The sequence below is a fragment of the Crassostrea angulata genome, chromosome 6 (assembly GCF_025612915.1).
Source record: "Crassostrea angulata isolate pt1a10 chromosome 6, ASM2561291v2, whole genome shotgun sequence".
Taxonomy (NCBI): domain Eukaryota; kingdom Metazoa; phylum Mollusca; class Bivalvia; order Ostreida; family Ostreidae; genus Magallana; species Magallana angulata.
The window spans coordinates 21,606,509-21,623,190 of NC_069116.1; the positions used below are offsets into that span (position 1 = coordinate 21,606,509).

General features: G+C 31.0%; 2 long non-coding RNA genes across 3 annotated transcripts in view; both read left to right on the forward strand.

Annotated features, from left to right (window-relative positions):
* LOC128188374 (uncharacterized) overlaps positions 1–8,576 on the forward strand; it is a 19,691-nt gene extending 11,115 nt beyond the window's left edge. Inside the window, exons 2-4 of one of the 2 annotated variants that reach the window (XR_008244149.1) lie at positions 1,173–1,203; positions 6,763–6,919; positions 7,169–8,576. This is a non-coding gene — a long non-coding RNA (uncharacterized LOC128188374). Of the gene's footprint in view, positions 1–1,172; positions 1,204–5,619; positions 5,704–6,762; positions 6,920–7,168 lie in introns of those variants that run through there. The other variant, XR_008244150.1, reaches the window with a different exon arrangement.
* Positions 8,577–14,028: 5,452 nt separating this feature from the next.
* On the forward strand, positions 14,029–15,902 carry LOC128186900 (uncharacterized). Its single transcript, XR_008243993.1, has 3 exons — positions 14,029–14,142; positions 14,289–14,448; positions 15,513–15,902. It is a non-coding gene; the product is annotated as an uncharacterized LOC128186900 (long non-coding RNA).
* Positions 15,903–16,682: the final 780 nt, after the last annotated feature.

Below are 16,682 nucleotides of genomic sequence, written 5' to 3' on the forward strand. Positions count from 1 at the left end.
TCATTTATTCCCTTACATCCCAAAATAATATATATGAGGTTTGTATGGACCAGACGTGACTGACATTATACGGACATCTAGCTGGAAGGTTATTGGAAAAGCGAGAAGTAAACAATTTGGTTTACAGTAAGTTGTTTTTGTATTTTCATTAACATCACATTAAAATTCCTTTTGTATTTGATGTACATGTATCTATCGAATAATGTGTGCAGCGTCATCCCCGATTTAATGCAAGTCATTATCTAGATCTGCCTTCTCATTTATCTAGAAAAAAAAAGAATGTTAATCATATTCACCTGCACGTGATCTAGGTCAATATAACATTTGATTTTTTTCTTCATTGGTCAAAAATAGCTATGGCTTCAAACTGAAATACTTACTTGATAACGCTCAATTTGATATGCCTGAATCAATTTGTCTCTGAATCATAGAATAAAATAATTATTGAGTTTTTAGGTCAATACGATAATTTAGCTACCCGAGAAGTACATTATTCACAGTTGAACAGTTTATTTTTCTCTTTGGTTGTAGTTTACATCATGGAGAATATTACAAACCTACAAACCTTAATAAACTCATATTGTTTGAGGAAAAAAGCTTGTTAAATTTAACAATATTTGGTATAAAATGATTAAATTTTGGCATGGCATATACTTTTCTCTTTCGTTTTTTCAACACGGTGCAACACAAAATAAAGTAAAATTCATCTCCAATGTCTCCTTTACATAGACCACATAACCTGTTACTTCTGTCAATCTCATTCCATCTATCAGTTTCAATAGGTAATTTATGTTTTGAAGTTCGAGATCTAGGTAAAACTTGTTTCATATAATTACTTAAATTACAATTAACATACGGTTGGCATCATAGGTCTAAATTAGTGAACAACTGATATTATAACACATTTTGAAGATTTATTCCAGATTGTTTCCCAGTTTTTATGAAACTGATCTGTAGGCTTGTGTTTTAAGCTTTTCATTGGTAAACCATCATTATCGAACCGGAGTAATTGTATAATTATCATTCCACTTAAATTAGTCTCCTTTTCATCAAGCGACTCATTGAATGAGGTTGTAAAATGTTTGGGTGTTTAAAAAAGATATCATAGCTAAAAATGAAATCACTCAACCCCTTAAGAATATATTTTTCGGCTTCTTTTTTTCCTATTTCAGCTGCTGTTCTGGGTACCAACGATCTCTGAAGGTATGGCTGTAACGTTTTTCACGCTGATGTAGCATACTGACATAAAAGCGGAAATTTAGCTAGCTTTGATCTCTGACCTCTGCACCTCACAGGACCAATGTTTTATGCATGTTGAACTTCCCGAATTTGTTGTGAGCTAAAAACGCCTAATACGGCTGTTATGCTTTCACACTGAAGAAAAAAATGCTGAAAAAAGGCAATTTGCTAGTATATATTACCAAGCTTTGTATCCAAGGGTAAATCCTTTCTACATCTTGAACTTGAATCTGTGCTAAACGTGAACTTTGAACTTGAGTTTTGTTTGAACTTTGATCTTTGAATATGAGCTTCAATTTGGTATGTGTAGCTTAGTGTTGTATATGCATATGTTTTTGGGCAAGTTTTTTGTTTTTGGCCCATTGCCCATGTTGGTATTTGATTTGACTTGATATTTGATTTGTACTTGTACTCCATATTAACAGCCGTGCCCACAATATAGCCACGTTATCAAAATATCATACCAAACCTTTGTATTAGTACACTTTCTTGAGATAATCTAACGTATACTGAAATTTATTTTTATGAGTAAAGTATTAATTAAGAGTTGTAAAGGGACTTAAGTTTGTTCTATGAATTTAAAATGTGATTCTTTCGAAAAACAAAAAATAAACATTTTTAATTATATTACATTTCTTTCAATCAACTTGGAATCAACAAGGTTAATAAATGATTTATAAAATTATTTTTTATTAGAAACAAATACGCTCTACATTAATCTACATTTCTTTTCTTCTATTTACGAAAATGGTGACTGGTTTAATTGAATTGTACCTTCAAATGATTATTAAAAGACATTTAACGTAAAGCTGCACCCACTAATCAACCATTTAAAAACGAGAAGCAATCCTATGGATGCATGTTTTTACAATTTCATAACGCAAATCTACACGCAAACGATGTCCCCGTTCACTACAATTATTACTTCCGATACACTTGTACGGGGATGGCTTAGGAAAGGTATTCTAATACTTACTCCGGATGCAATTACAAAAGAATGAACAGTTTCTATTGTTTTTTCTGTCGTTTGATCGCGATTGGGATGACTACGTTGTCAACTAGCGCACTACGTGATGAATAGGGAACTGTAGAACTACAGAAAGGAAGCCTGTTCTGTAAAATTGTTACTTTCGATTAGGAATCATCAGATATTACGGTACTATTTGAGGTATGAACACATTCGTCTGATGTTTGACATAATCGCTGCTGTTTACTACAAGCTGCTAACAATAAAAAGAAAGAAAGAAGCTGGAGGCATCGGACGATTAAATAACAATCGGTAGTCGGTGCGTATTTCATCACCCACAAGTTGATATTTTGGAAAGCCATGAATGATTCCATTGATATTTTCAACTCGGTCTAAATGAATTAGAAATGTTTCAAATTCCCTGGTCGATTTGTAAATGACCAATGCGTATGTTATAGGAGATGGAAATAGCTACAGGAAGCCATTTCTTTGAAGTACTTTTACTTAAGTGGATAGAAAAAGACGTTGATGATAAAAAAAAACCTTGGAGAATTTTGGCCTTAATTGAAATATATATAGTTATTTATGATAACAGATCAAAAATAAGGAAGCACCTTATCAATTAAATCATAATAAGAATAGAAAATCAATATCGTAAGTAGATTTACCCAGCAATTACAGATAGAGGCATAATTTGTGTTTGTATGTGATGTACTTTTCTTCCTGTTTTTGAAAGATTTTTTTTCAAAAACATAGTAGTAACAAACAATTAAATAAATATGATTTCTTAAAAATGGTTTTAGAACCGTTAGGAAATCCCCAGTTGTCTGACCGAAGAATACAAAGATCATTTTCTCTGCATTAACATCATCATACATGAATTTGACGTGTTATTATTTTTTTGATTTCCATACATTGCAAGGAAATTATATACCTGTTAGAAAAAACTTTCGTAGAAAGTCTAGGGTTATTATCTCACCTGAGTCAATCAGTATACCAAGAACATGAAATTTAGGCCACTTGGTCAATCAGGGGTTAGAGTGGAATAACACAAAATGGCTGACCTCTTATCAAAACGACATTTGGTTTTTTTAAAGAATTTTATCGACCGCAACATGTAACTTACTCCTTAATCGAGTGGATAAAGTGCCTGGCTTGTGATCCGTAAATACTGTGTTTGAATCCCGCAGGAGATTTTGGTGTTACTTCCTGATTTGAACTTTTTTAGATATTCATTTTTATCCCAAAACTGCGAATTTTTCGCTTTTTTGACATATGTACAATTTATTTACCATTATATCATTTATAATCAATTGCAAATAATTTACTGTTGATTTGAGTGACTTATTCCAGGAGTGTTATTCCACCTTAAAGCCCCAGGGTGGGTCAAATATGCCATACAATGGAAATGGATTAATTTTTTTTAATCTTCTTTCTACATCCATAGTAGTATTGTAGTGGGAGATGAACTACAATGAACCCTTTTTCTAAATTTTGAAATTTATGTTCTCGGAGACAGGATTTTGGGAACCTTTGGTTGAAGCCAATATTGACCCATAGTGAAAATGTATTGATTAAATGATATTTCTTTCTGTCCTATCACAGTTCCGAGAGATAAACTGTTCAAGTTCATAATGTCCTGTATTTAAAATTGTGAAATTCGGTGTTGTCAATTATGGCTCCATTGAGTCTTTGGTAAATGCTTTGTGTCGTCCAGTAATATTTATTTCATCTTGAGAAATACAAGACAAATTGTCACTTGAAAATATGAAATAAAATCTGTGTTTTATTTAAGGAGACCTACTTTAATTTCTTCTACATTGTATGATTGACGAAAAAAGCTGTATTCGTGTTGTGTACATTATAAATGAAACTTTGAATATTATGGACGGTTGACTGTCAATGGCCTTCAGTTCTCTTTTCACCAAAAATTTACAATTTTTGGCCCCTTGAGTTAGAGTATAGAAAATCTGAGATTCTTCAGTCTTCTGAGTAAAGATAATCTCAGAGTATCTTATCATTAAGATATGTTGCCTATATGGGCCACTTGTTACAAAATGAATTCTTAAATAAACCACTGAATAATGTCAATTTTGTTAGACTTTTTTTTTTATCTATTTCGTGAGTTGCTTATTTCAATTTGTTTGCAATTAATATAATGCAATATTTGTTGTATTTTTGTTATAAACAGAACGAATCCGCTTCAGATACACATGAAGTAGAATGTCGACATTAATATATACAATGATATATGAATTTAGATTGGGAATGGGAGTTGACAGTTTCAAATTATGCTGTAAGTTTTGTTATAAAGACTTAAATGTATTTAAGAATCTAAGAACATCTATTTTAAGGATTAAAGTATCTTACTCCCACCTACAACAATTAATGTATAAGGGTGATCAATTTCAACTTAACGTTAATCTTAGTATTAGTAAAAGTACAATATGGAAAAAATACTTTAAGCTCTATCGCTGAGACCCAGAAAGTGCATCAAACAAATGGATTTTTTTTTCATTTTTATATAACTACCTTTCTGTTAATGATCGTTAAAGGTTATATCAGTATTTCCAAGTTTTGTTATCTATTGGAGAAAATGATAGTTCACATCAATATTAAGGAGTTATTCGTAGTTCGTAAGTCTCCATGATATTTAATGGTTTAAAGCAGGATTTTCTGATTTTTGATATCATGTCTGCAGTTGCAATTTCATAAAAAATAAAACAGCAAAAAAAATTTTAAAACTTAATACGAGTTTACTGTTCTTGAAATGATTTTATTTTTTTTTAAAGATTGAAGATGTGCATCTTTTTCTTTAATACAATAGTTAAATAAGTAAGAATTATCAAAGAAAAATCATTGAAGAAAGAATCATTGAACATTAGTTGGCGTGTTTAATGTAACACTAAAATATAACTCAAAACATAAATTTTTCGGTGATCGGGAATGGTTTGTCAATGAACATACAGTTCATTTTTTTTTTGACTTGATATGTTGTTGCTACATTATGTATTTCTGTTTCGTAAAAATTTATGTATTTTTGAAATATAAAAGTTGCCGTACAAGAGGCAAATATTTCGACAAATTCTTTTTTGACAACCATTTAAAAGAGTTACTAATATAAACACGGGCCTGTAAAATTTCGTTTTGAATGTGTGGAAATGTTTTGGTATTTTAATTTCAGTATATATAATCGCTAAAGTGATGTTTTTGGTGGTGTTTTTAACTTCTTATTCATTGCAGTGCTAAAAACAAGGCTGCGTCTAAATTAGATCAATAGAATATGACGATATTATAGAACAGGAAAACGATGAGAAAATGAGATTTGTATAACAGATCGATTGTCGAGTAAAACAAAGACATAAACTTAGGAGTAAAAGGGGTGGGATTATAACACATATTAGACACCTCCTTCGGGTTTTTTATTAGTATATAAGAATATGAAGACTATCACTACAATTGTTATTAACCAACGTTACTCTTTAAACATGTTCAAGGTAGGTTACCTGAGTGTATTGTATATTGAGTTATCGAGTATAATATGTCTGATAAATCTGTGTAACATGCTTTTACAAATACTTTGAGCAATATTAGTCTATACATACTGGATGTATCGATACGATAAGTGTTTTGCAAAGTTATATATGTGTATTCTTATAATGTCGTGATTTTAAAACTTTGGACCTTTTTTCAATTTAAAGCATTTATAATGGTATCAGCATGTTAAATATCATGATTCATTTATTAAATAAAAAAAACCAAATAAGTTCTAAAAATGTATACATGCATTATCATATTTTTAAATGTTAATGAATTATTTTAAATTCAAATTAAGTATTCATATAAATTCATACTAAATTTAATAGTTTAAAAAATGACGTCACATGGTTCATTTTTGAGGTATAAGATATAATTTTAGCTACCTACCCAAATGATGTTTATAGGCTCTTACTATAACTATATATATATATATATATATATATATATATATATATATATATATATATATATATATATATATATATATTGTCTTTGTCTCTGATAACATTACGAATCAATTTTTAACCCTAAAACCCAAAAACTTCATCATAAAACATGAGTGACACAAAATGGGCGTGTCTTTTAGCATAACGGGAAAACGATATTGGCTGCACCGCGTAGTAATATATAGCATGTGCTACATGAAAAAATAATGTGGTTTTAAATAATGTTGTTTCAAAGTGTATAAATTGAAAATAATATAAATATAAGTAATAAGGAATAATTCTTTGAATGTTATGAGGTGATAATTTCGGTCGGAGCATGGTCAAATCTATCAAAAAGCACTTCTGGCTTTATTGGATTTAACCATGCCCCGACCGAAATTATCACTTCATAATACTCAAAGAATGATCCCTTATTCCTTAAATATGTATTCAGCACATATTCTTTACAAGGCAAATTCGTATGAAGTTAAAAGACAGTTGATATGCTTTGGATACTACATTTAAAAGTACCTTCAAATTGATCCAAGTCATTTTTTCATGCTTAACAAGGTAGTTATTTTTCTTATCTAGGTGACGCTAATTATTCTGGCAATTACAATTCATATACATATGTGTCACACTTCGAGATCGCCCCAGCTGACCTTAGAAAATATTAAAACATGGACAGGATATATGAACACTTTATGGGCAAGAGGATTAATGACCGAGCGGGATTACAATCGGTTTCGTGAGTACCTTTCATATTGTTGTTTGGTTATACTGCTGTATAATTGCTAGATATTCATATAATATGGGTTTTTTTTATATCTTCTTTGGACAACAAAGGGATAAATAGTATTAAATACCAATTTGATTTAAATTTCCTTTTGTTAATTAAATATTTTAAGAAATTAACTTTAGTGGCTGAATAATGATAATTTAGCTGCGCACAGTATTATCGGTTATATTTATGACTTACATTGTTTTCTTTTCAAAGGAACTTTAGTGAATATTCTCACATCACATACAATTCAGAATAGAAGAATAATACATAATGGTCGCTAAAAGGAAAACAACGAATCCCAACAAGTCTCACCAACTACAAGCAAACTCGCTATGCGTTTTTATCTGTTTGTGCGTTTCCATTTCTGTCGATGCACGTGAGAGACTGCAAGCATATTCAGCAAAAAGAATTCTTTCGGTGAAATTTGTATACATACGAACACTGTAAATTTAAACTTTACAATGTGATTTTTTTTCTTTGCAATTAATAAGCAATTATATATTTTTGATGCTCTACTAAGATATTGTGTTTTTCTGTGAAACGATTTACTGTGTGTTTGTCACATTTGCCACTAAAAGAGTTAACTGCAGTGTAATGAATTTTTTATCCTTCTCTCTGAAGGTTATGCATCAGGAAATACCACAGGCACTTGATGTCATATATTTTTCTCATCTTAAAGAAATATATGATACCTCTAGGCCTCCACCTAATAATAAACAAGGTACACATCGCCGAATCTTGGATTTATCAATAAAAAAAATCACCTTAAATCGGCATCTACTGGCTGAGATAAGCGACGAAAGGCTAAAAGGGGGACGGAAGTTGACATTATTGCGCCATTCTTTTGGAGACCCCTTCCAAATTTAGTACTTTTATGCACATTAAAAAGTCATCGATTTTGAATTCGATTAACATACAAGTTGAACTAAATGGAAGTTGATAATATATACTATCAATGATTAATTTTATTACACAAAATCTATGTAAACTAGTTTATAAATGCATAGCGTGTTTTTGTCAATATATAAAAAAATATGCATTTATAAACATGTTTCATCGATGACTTTTGAAAATGGGATTTCCAAAATTATGACGCAATTTTGTGAACTTCCGTTCTTCCTTTAGCCTTTTGTCTTAGGCAGTAGATGCAGATTGTGGGCTGATTTTTATTAATGACAGGTGAAATTTGCCGTCTTGGTTGAAGTGGTTGTAAACTTAAGCGCTGAAGGAACGATCGGATGACGGATATGATCGCAAAATAACTTTACTAATGAGTTTCAAGCAAAACTCTCAACGATGTGACAGTTTTAAAGAAATCAAAGATGGCAGCGATGTGTACCTTGTGTATTTTATATTATTAGCGGGTGCATTTCTTTTTATTATTAGAAAAATATTTGACGTCAGGTGTCTGAAGGAAATACATATATGAACGAGGATGAGAAGAACTTTGTATATAAGATACATGTACATGTAGTTTATTAATACACATTAAACGGCTTACAAGCAGAATTAAATTGAATGAAACTATAGATATTTCAGCCATAAAAATACAATATTAAACGTACATTTTCATATGAAATATGCCATTAAAAATTAACTGCAGAACAATTAAAAAATATTTTTTGGGGTAAAAACATTAGTAATTTGAAGATAAAACATAGATGAGCAAGTTCTTCCAACTTCTTCAGATAAGCAACTGTGCAGTTTTGAGAGTGGAATAATGTGTAAATGAGTTTTGTCGGTTCTTCATTTGTCAAATTAAAAAGAAATGCAATCCAACTTTTCTCAATCACTGTTTGGATTTATATTTATTATCAAAATGTCACTACCTTTATTGCCAGCAAATACAATCTTCCACTCGGTTGCGTTTTTCAAACAAATTGTTAGACTCTTATTATAATTATTCCCCTAATTATGTACGGATTTTTATGCATTTCCCGATTGCGACAAAGAGCACACGGTTGTTGTGATCGGTCAGTAGAGGATGCACCTCAATGGTACCTGATCCTTCTCCTAATTTTTTTTAGAGGTCTGTGTGTGCTCTGCTCCTGTTTTGAATTTTTCTTTGGACTCTTGATTTTAAACACTGTTCGTTATCACCATATGTCATCGATTTATACCGATAGAATTTGAGAGACTTGTGCAGAGATAAATCATTAAACAATTATACGTGTTGGTAACATGATAGACCTTTAGGAGGTTGGCACCTGAAACACTTGCAATGTCAATCATCCAAAAATATTTATTTGTGATCTGTGTCACATGCCATTTTTTGGAAATATGGGATTCCAAACAGAAATGATAATTTTCCTGAAATTATTGCTTGAATTTGGCATGGCAGTTGATTACTTGAAGAAATCCAACAAATATCTATAGTTTAAACTATTACTTGGTTATGATTTCAATACAGTATGACGTTGAGCACATGTGGTGACTATCAAAGTAATATCCAAGTCAGAGTTTAAAAATCCTTGCTTTACTAATGCCTTCAAATGCCAGTACATAATGAATACAACAGCAAATGTAGAGATTGTTACAAAATTTTGGAGTAATCAAATCATAACGCAACTAAAAAAATAAAAGTAATGTCATCTTCTACAAATAGAAATACATTTAATGTCTTATATAAAAGTAAAAAAAAGTAGGGGTCATATCTCAAAACATCTCACGAAATAAGCTGATTTTAGGCAAACATTCGAGTCAATTTTTTCTTGACTTCTATGAAATATAAGCTAAATATGCCAAAACATATCGATAGATATATCAAAATATTGTTCAAAATTGTTTTTTGTATTTTTATACATTTTTAAAAATATACTTTTTTAAAAATATAAAATCAGTGATCAATAACAATTTAGTTTAAATCAAAACGAACAAACAAATTCTGGGTGTACTCCTTAATCAAAAACATTTTAATAATAGTTGTCAATACAAGTACTAGTAATCAAATCAATAAACGTAACTCTCTTGGTGTAGGTATAAAAAATAAATGAAAATTTTTCTTTTGCCAAACAGAGAGTATTTACAAAACACTGAGTTTGTTTAATTTGTCAGCTTCCAGGCAGGCACGTTCATGTAGCAACGGAGATCGGGGAAGGGAGATCGGACTCCATCTCCACATATTTATGTTAAAATAAACGTACATAATAATACAGATGAGTATGTCCCCTCCCGGACTAGGAATTTGAGGTTTGTAGTAAAAGCTGGAGCTGTAGAAAATATTCTACAGGTCTTTTAAAAAAATCTTCACAGCTTTCCGAATATCCCCAAAAAACGTGATTTTACTCTAATGACAAGGTACGTGATAAGTTAGGACAAAGTTACGCATATGGCGGTTCAAAAATTAAGGAGAGCTTCCAGAAAAAGGCTTAAGACTAAGACGTACTGAGGACGCAACATATTTCAAACATTGTTTCATGAACATGCCTGCAGCATCTACGACAAACTTCAATCTTATAATCCGGTGGGGTGTAATCCTTTTCAATATTGAAATTTCAATATCATTTTACTCATTTATAAGATTCTATACATTCTATACAATGGAGGGGCCAATTAACGTACACACACACACACACACACACACACACACACACACACACAGATATATATATATATATTGCTTTGATCATTGATCGATAAATCGATAAATCAAAATTATTAGGCTCAGGAAAATTGATTTATATATCCATGCAAGCTCATTTTTTTTAAAATCATCTTTATTTGATAATAGCCATCAAAGAATGCATATTTGTAGTCTTAATCCGCCAGTCTAGTCAATTAAAAACAAACTATTTTGAAATCATTATGATTCTTTTAAAATGTTTTCATTTCTTATTAAGTTATAATGTCACTGCCTCTGATCCCCCGCGGGCCCGTACCCGAGATAGAATCGGATAGCCCTGATTGCTGCCAATATTTACAAGCGCAGACTTAAATCACCGCTCCTGCACATATATAGGGACTCAACGTTACGCAGGCAGGGATGACCGCACACCTACGCAACTGAACAGGTATCAACGTTAACGCAAGCAGGGATGACCGCACACTTGCGCCAACAACGCAACCTAGCGCAAGCAGGGAGTGCCGCACACTTGCGCTAAAAATGCCAGAACACCAGTAGGGATGACCACACACTAGTGCTCCGCCGCAACCACCACCATTACAAGCAGGGATGACCGCACACTTGTATTAATGCGATACAAAGCAGGGATGACCGCACACCTCTGCATCGTAGGTTAGAAAACACGAAGATTAGATAGAGCAGGGATGTCCACACACTCAATCTAGCCATACCTGATCAGGTTTAACCCCTAACAGTCGCTACTACGAAACGCAATAGACACTGTCCCTATATATGTGCGTGCCTAAAATAATTAATAGTATCTAAAAACAGGAAATCAAAAATAAACAAACTAATCCGGCCTAACCCAAAACTACTTATGCAGAACAACTTATATAAATTGAATATTTATTATTGTATAAAAATAATAATCATCACACTAATTGGTAATTAATGAAAACATTAATTAAAACATCAAAAATCAATAAATCAAAGGGGAATAACTCTAACCGAAAATACAGTAATAAGCTGCCCGCTTCAATAATATCATTTTAATGCATTAAAAGCATTTTTAAATACTAGTAAATTTCCTTTAATGCGCTAATAATGAAGTAATGTTGACTGAACAAGGCAATAAACGCGTACGGTTAATTATAAAGGTTGTCTTTATATATATATATATATATATATATATATATATATATATATATATATATATATATATATATATATATATATATATAGGGATGTAAATCGGTCAATTTTTAGTACTCGGTTAGTCGGACGTTTTTCCGATCGAGTACCCGGGTACTCGGTAAGAGTGTAAATAAATATGAACAAGTACATTGATAACTGTAAAACCTTGGTCACTTTTGTAGAAATTCCTCCTTATGTTTAAGACGAATATGATTTAACATGTTTGTCGTTCCCCCCGTATAGGATAAGTTTATTTCGCACCACAGGGGCTTGGTTGTTGGATAGTGAAGTTCTTAATTATTTGTTCCCGAAGAAAAAATTGATTAAGATTGGTGATCTTAGATGTATTTCTGTGTATTACATTAAATAAATACACTGAAACCCCCCGTTTCAGTCATGTTAAAAAAATTTACTCATATATATATATATATATATATATATATATATATATATATATATATATATATAAGAAGCACTAGCAAACCAACAACACTCGTTATCTAAAGTGTCGGATCAAAAGATACAAGGTTATAAGATGAGATATAAAAAAGCACTAAAAATAACCAACGACACGAACAATAAAGTAAAATATTGTCAAATTTTCGGGACAACCCGTCCCTTCTTCAGGACAACAAAATAAAAACTACATAAGAAAGAAGAAAAACATCTACAAAACTAGCACTAAACTAAACTAAATAATATATAAAAACTAGATAAAGTTTAAACACCGGATCAAAACGTGGCAGCTACATCTTTATATTTAAGAATTCGAGCCCGAGAAAGAAAAATCCCGTCCGACGCAGCGGACGGTCTGTGAAGAAGTGCTGAAAGATAACGCGAACGTTCGCGTTCGCGTTATCTTTCAGCACTTCTTCACAGACCGTCCGCTGCGTCGGACGGGATTTTTCTTTCTCGGGCTCGAATTCTTAAATATAAAGATGTAGCTGCCACGTTTTGATCCGGTGTTTAAACTTTATCTAGTTTTTATATATTATTTAGTTTAGTTTAGTGCTAGTTTTGTAGATGTTTTTCTTCTTTCTTATGTAGTTTTTATTTTGTTGTCCTGAAGAAGGGACGGGTTGTCCCGAAAATTTGACAATATTTTACTTTATTGTTCGTGTCGTTGGTTATTTTTAGTGCTTTTATATATATATATATATATATATATATATATATATATATATGAGTAAATTAATGTGAAAAAATGAAAATGGATTGGTTAGGATATCTTACCTTAAGATAATCTTAAGTTATCTTTAGATGTGTTGTAAGTTGGTTTTGGTCTTATGATGTTCCTAACCCTTCTCCGTAGTCATATCTTGGGAACTATTTAGGTCATATCTTGGAACATTTTCGTGACCATGCCTTTTTTTTTTAAAGATTGCCCTCTTCTATACACTAAAATGTTTGTAAATATAATCCCCTAAAAATTTAAAAAGCAATTATCTTGATTATCTATGAAATTGATCACTTCAAACACATACATGTATTAATCAATATAAAAATTGTAATTTTTCAGAAAAGTTTCAGTTTAAAAATCAACATTGTCCATTTTCTTCATTGATCTGTGGTCAAACGTTTTACGTTTATGGCGTTATAAATGATACTTCTAATTCACATTTTTGGGCTCCTAAAAAGAACCAACGATAGATTTTAAATAAACTTACAATATACTGTATAATTACTGTCACTATCGTTCTTGAGTAGTGTTGATGACGAAGTTCTTTGGGTTTATTGTTTTTTCTAATGTTCTTTTACGGAAAAAAAATCACAAATCATGCTGGTATTACTTATTGTCCACACGTGTCATCTGTAGAATATAGAGGTTTTTTTTAGAACCAGTCACTTGTCAGTGTATATAAAAGATATGGACAAGTACATGTAGTTAAATTCCCTTTTTTCATGTTTCATGGACATTTGCGTCGGTGGTTCGAGGAAAACTGAGGCCCTAGTGAGTTATAACTAAAATTATAGGCGGGGAAAGTAATCTAGATAACGTAGGAAAATCCAGGATTCCCCCTGTCTGCAAGCTAGACATCTAAAAATTGTTAAAGGACAAGCATTATTGGGCATAAATGAATGCAATTAGCTAGAATTGGAGCTTCATATAATTTTCCTAAGCTAATAGACGTAATAGACGTTGTGCAATGGCATTACAGCTCTGGTGAACAAATCGATGCAAAGGTCTTATCCAACACATTTTTTTAACAAGTTTGAGTTTTTCCTTTATCAAACCTATGTCATCTTAACTGTCGCTGACAAATAATCAACAAAGCGCGTGAAATCGTGAAAACATACTTACAAAAGAATTTGAATTAAAAATCTAGTGTTTAAGGGGCGTGGAAACTTATATATAAGACATTTTACTCGATGATAAATCGTAAAAGGTTCTGTTCATCGCATTGATAAGAGGTTGCGCAAAATGAAAAAAGTAAGCAATTAAATTTTCGCTAATAAATACATCAAATCAATCTTTCAGGAAAAATGTGATTCAATACATACACTTGAATATAAAATAATCTTACATCTTTCTTTGCAGAACGTCTTCGTTTTTTTTATTTTTTCATTCTTTCTTAGGCTGTTGTTGCAGTGCTTTTGTTGATGATTTGCGTTGTTTCATCGAGAATTATATCTGATCCAAACAGTCTGCAGTTAAATGGATTGCAGACATGGGTCCGCATCATCAACTCCCTCTCAGCTCGTGGATTGCTCACAGAACGTGACTTTAGGAGATTTAGTGAGTACAATTTTATTTGACTGGCATATTGTACTTTTAAGATTTACTGGGTGAGGGTAAATGCAATAATAACAATTCGTAATAGCAACAATGTTGACAATATTTTCAAGAGTATAGAAATACGATCAACTCCAAATTCATTAAGCCCCTGTTGACACAAATTTATTCTTTTTATATGACATCGTTTTATGTCGGTGGATTATTTGAAGGATTTATATTGCAATTAAATACGTATTAATGACAACAAATTTACTGTAAGGTAGCTACATGTATGAGTGAAAAAAAATACAAACAATTTTAACTGTGTGTAGGCATATTCAAATGTAAAATTCAATTCCCTATTGTCAACATTTATCTATATGAGAAGCTGTAGATTTCACAGTTGAATATTTTGACAAATGGAATGGTGCAGCATTAGTAAAAATTCACGACCCCAAAATACACTACATACAATTTTGGGTAAAAAAGGTTGATTTAAAGTTGTATGTTATTAATATTTTTGGCAAGATTATAGAGGATAATGCAGGTGATGAAAAGATGTTATATTTACGCCAAGGAAAGTTTTGAAAGGTGAATTTCATAATGATGAGTTTACGTGGCATAATAGACTAATAGATTCTTTTATGATCTTTTTATTTGTTATAAATATGAATGTATATTTTTGAATTATCAATGTAGCCAAGTTAAGGCTTTCTAGTTTTTTGTTTCTGTAAAATTATTCCTGTAGGTTTTCTGATAACACCATTAACTCTATAACTCTATTCCTGCCCATTTAATAAATCAAATTTGTTTTTAAGCTAAACTAACAAAACTTGATATATCCACACTATAAAATGGTAATGTATTATTGATTTTACTCTACCCCCAAAAAATTAACTTCTAAACGTAAAGGTGAAAGAAAATCATGAAAATAAGGACAATGATTTAAAAGCAATATCAATGTAATTTTACATAACTGTAAAATATGAGCAGTTTTAGAATTAGAGTCAATTAATCATATCAAATACTTCATATTTAAATGACCAAAGAAATTATGATTTAACCAATATTACATATTTTTTTAGAATCGTACATACAACTACTCCAACAGGCATTGCAGAATAACGGGACTCCAAGTTGACGAACTAAAACTGACAGTTTTATCCAAAGCTATTGCTCAAAGATACATCGATACGGATGTACAAATCTATAGCTAAAGCTGAAAACGTTAATGTGATACCAAAGCTTGTACATTGAGAAATCTTGTGCTTATACTGATTTAGAAAAAAAAATAGCTTTTTTAGTTTTATTTTTAATTTTAAAGGAACTTAGACACGATTTGAGCTCAAACTTTTTAAAAAATTTATGGTTACAATGTTTAATATTTTTTATGCTTTGTCAAAAATTGGAAGTTGCGTATGGATACATACATGTCATTTTAAAATCTTTGTATTTGTAAACAAGGTTTGAAACTTGTTATTTTTTACATGTGTGATATATTGGTAACTGTTTAAACCAAATGTTGCTTTCTTATGTTGATAAAATTATCTATTAATACTTGAATCATTTTATCTTGTTTATATTGTTTGCCACAAGTCATTTTGTCAAAGAAATGGCAATTCAATCGTTCAATCACATTGTAATTCCATCATTAGAAAACTAATATAAGAGTCGAGCTTTGTTCACATAACAATGAATATTAGCCCTTCTTAGCTCTGTATCTCTCTTCTTATCTTGACTTTTAACATTCAAATCGTAGTCAATCCCTCAACATTTTCTAGTAAACTATTTTATACATAAAAAACTATAAACAAAATTCTAATCTAAAACCGTTTACAAATCCTTTTAATGATTGCGTTCATTGCATTGCAAGTTTATTCATTTATCGACTGATTTATCAACAATCAATTAGATTTCTACGACAGGGAAACTGACCGATGCAAACATCGAACTAAATGTATTTACTCACATAACCAATTATAAACATGTCTTTATATTATGTTGGGAGAAAATGAAAAAAAAAGTGAATCGGAATTATTATATCCCATGTGTTTTAAAAACAAGACATCCAAATAACGCTAAATTAATAGGGAAACTGCTGCATTTAAATATATGAAACGATACTATTGTTACACACCGCATTTTAGATTGATTTACGATAGAAACAACATGGTTTTTTTTTAATTTGATGTTAAGGAGTTGTGTTAATCGGCTTATGCCAATGACACATTTTCTGATTTCTGAGGCTAAAATAT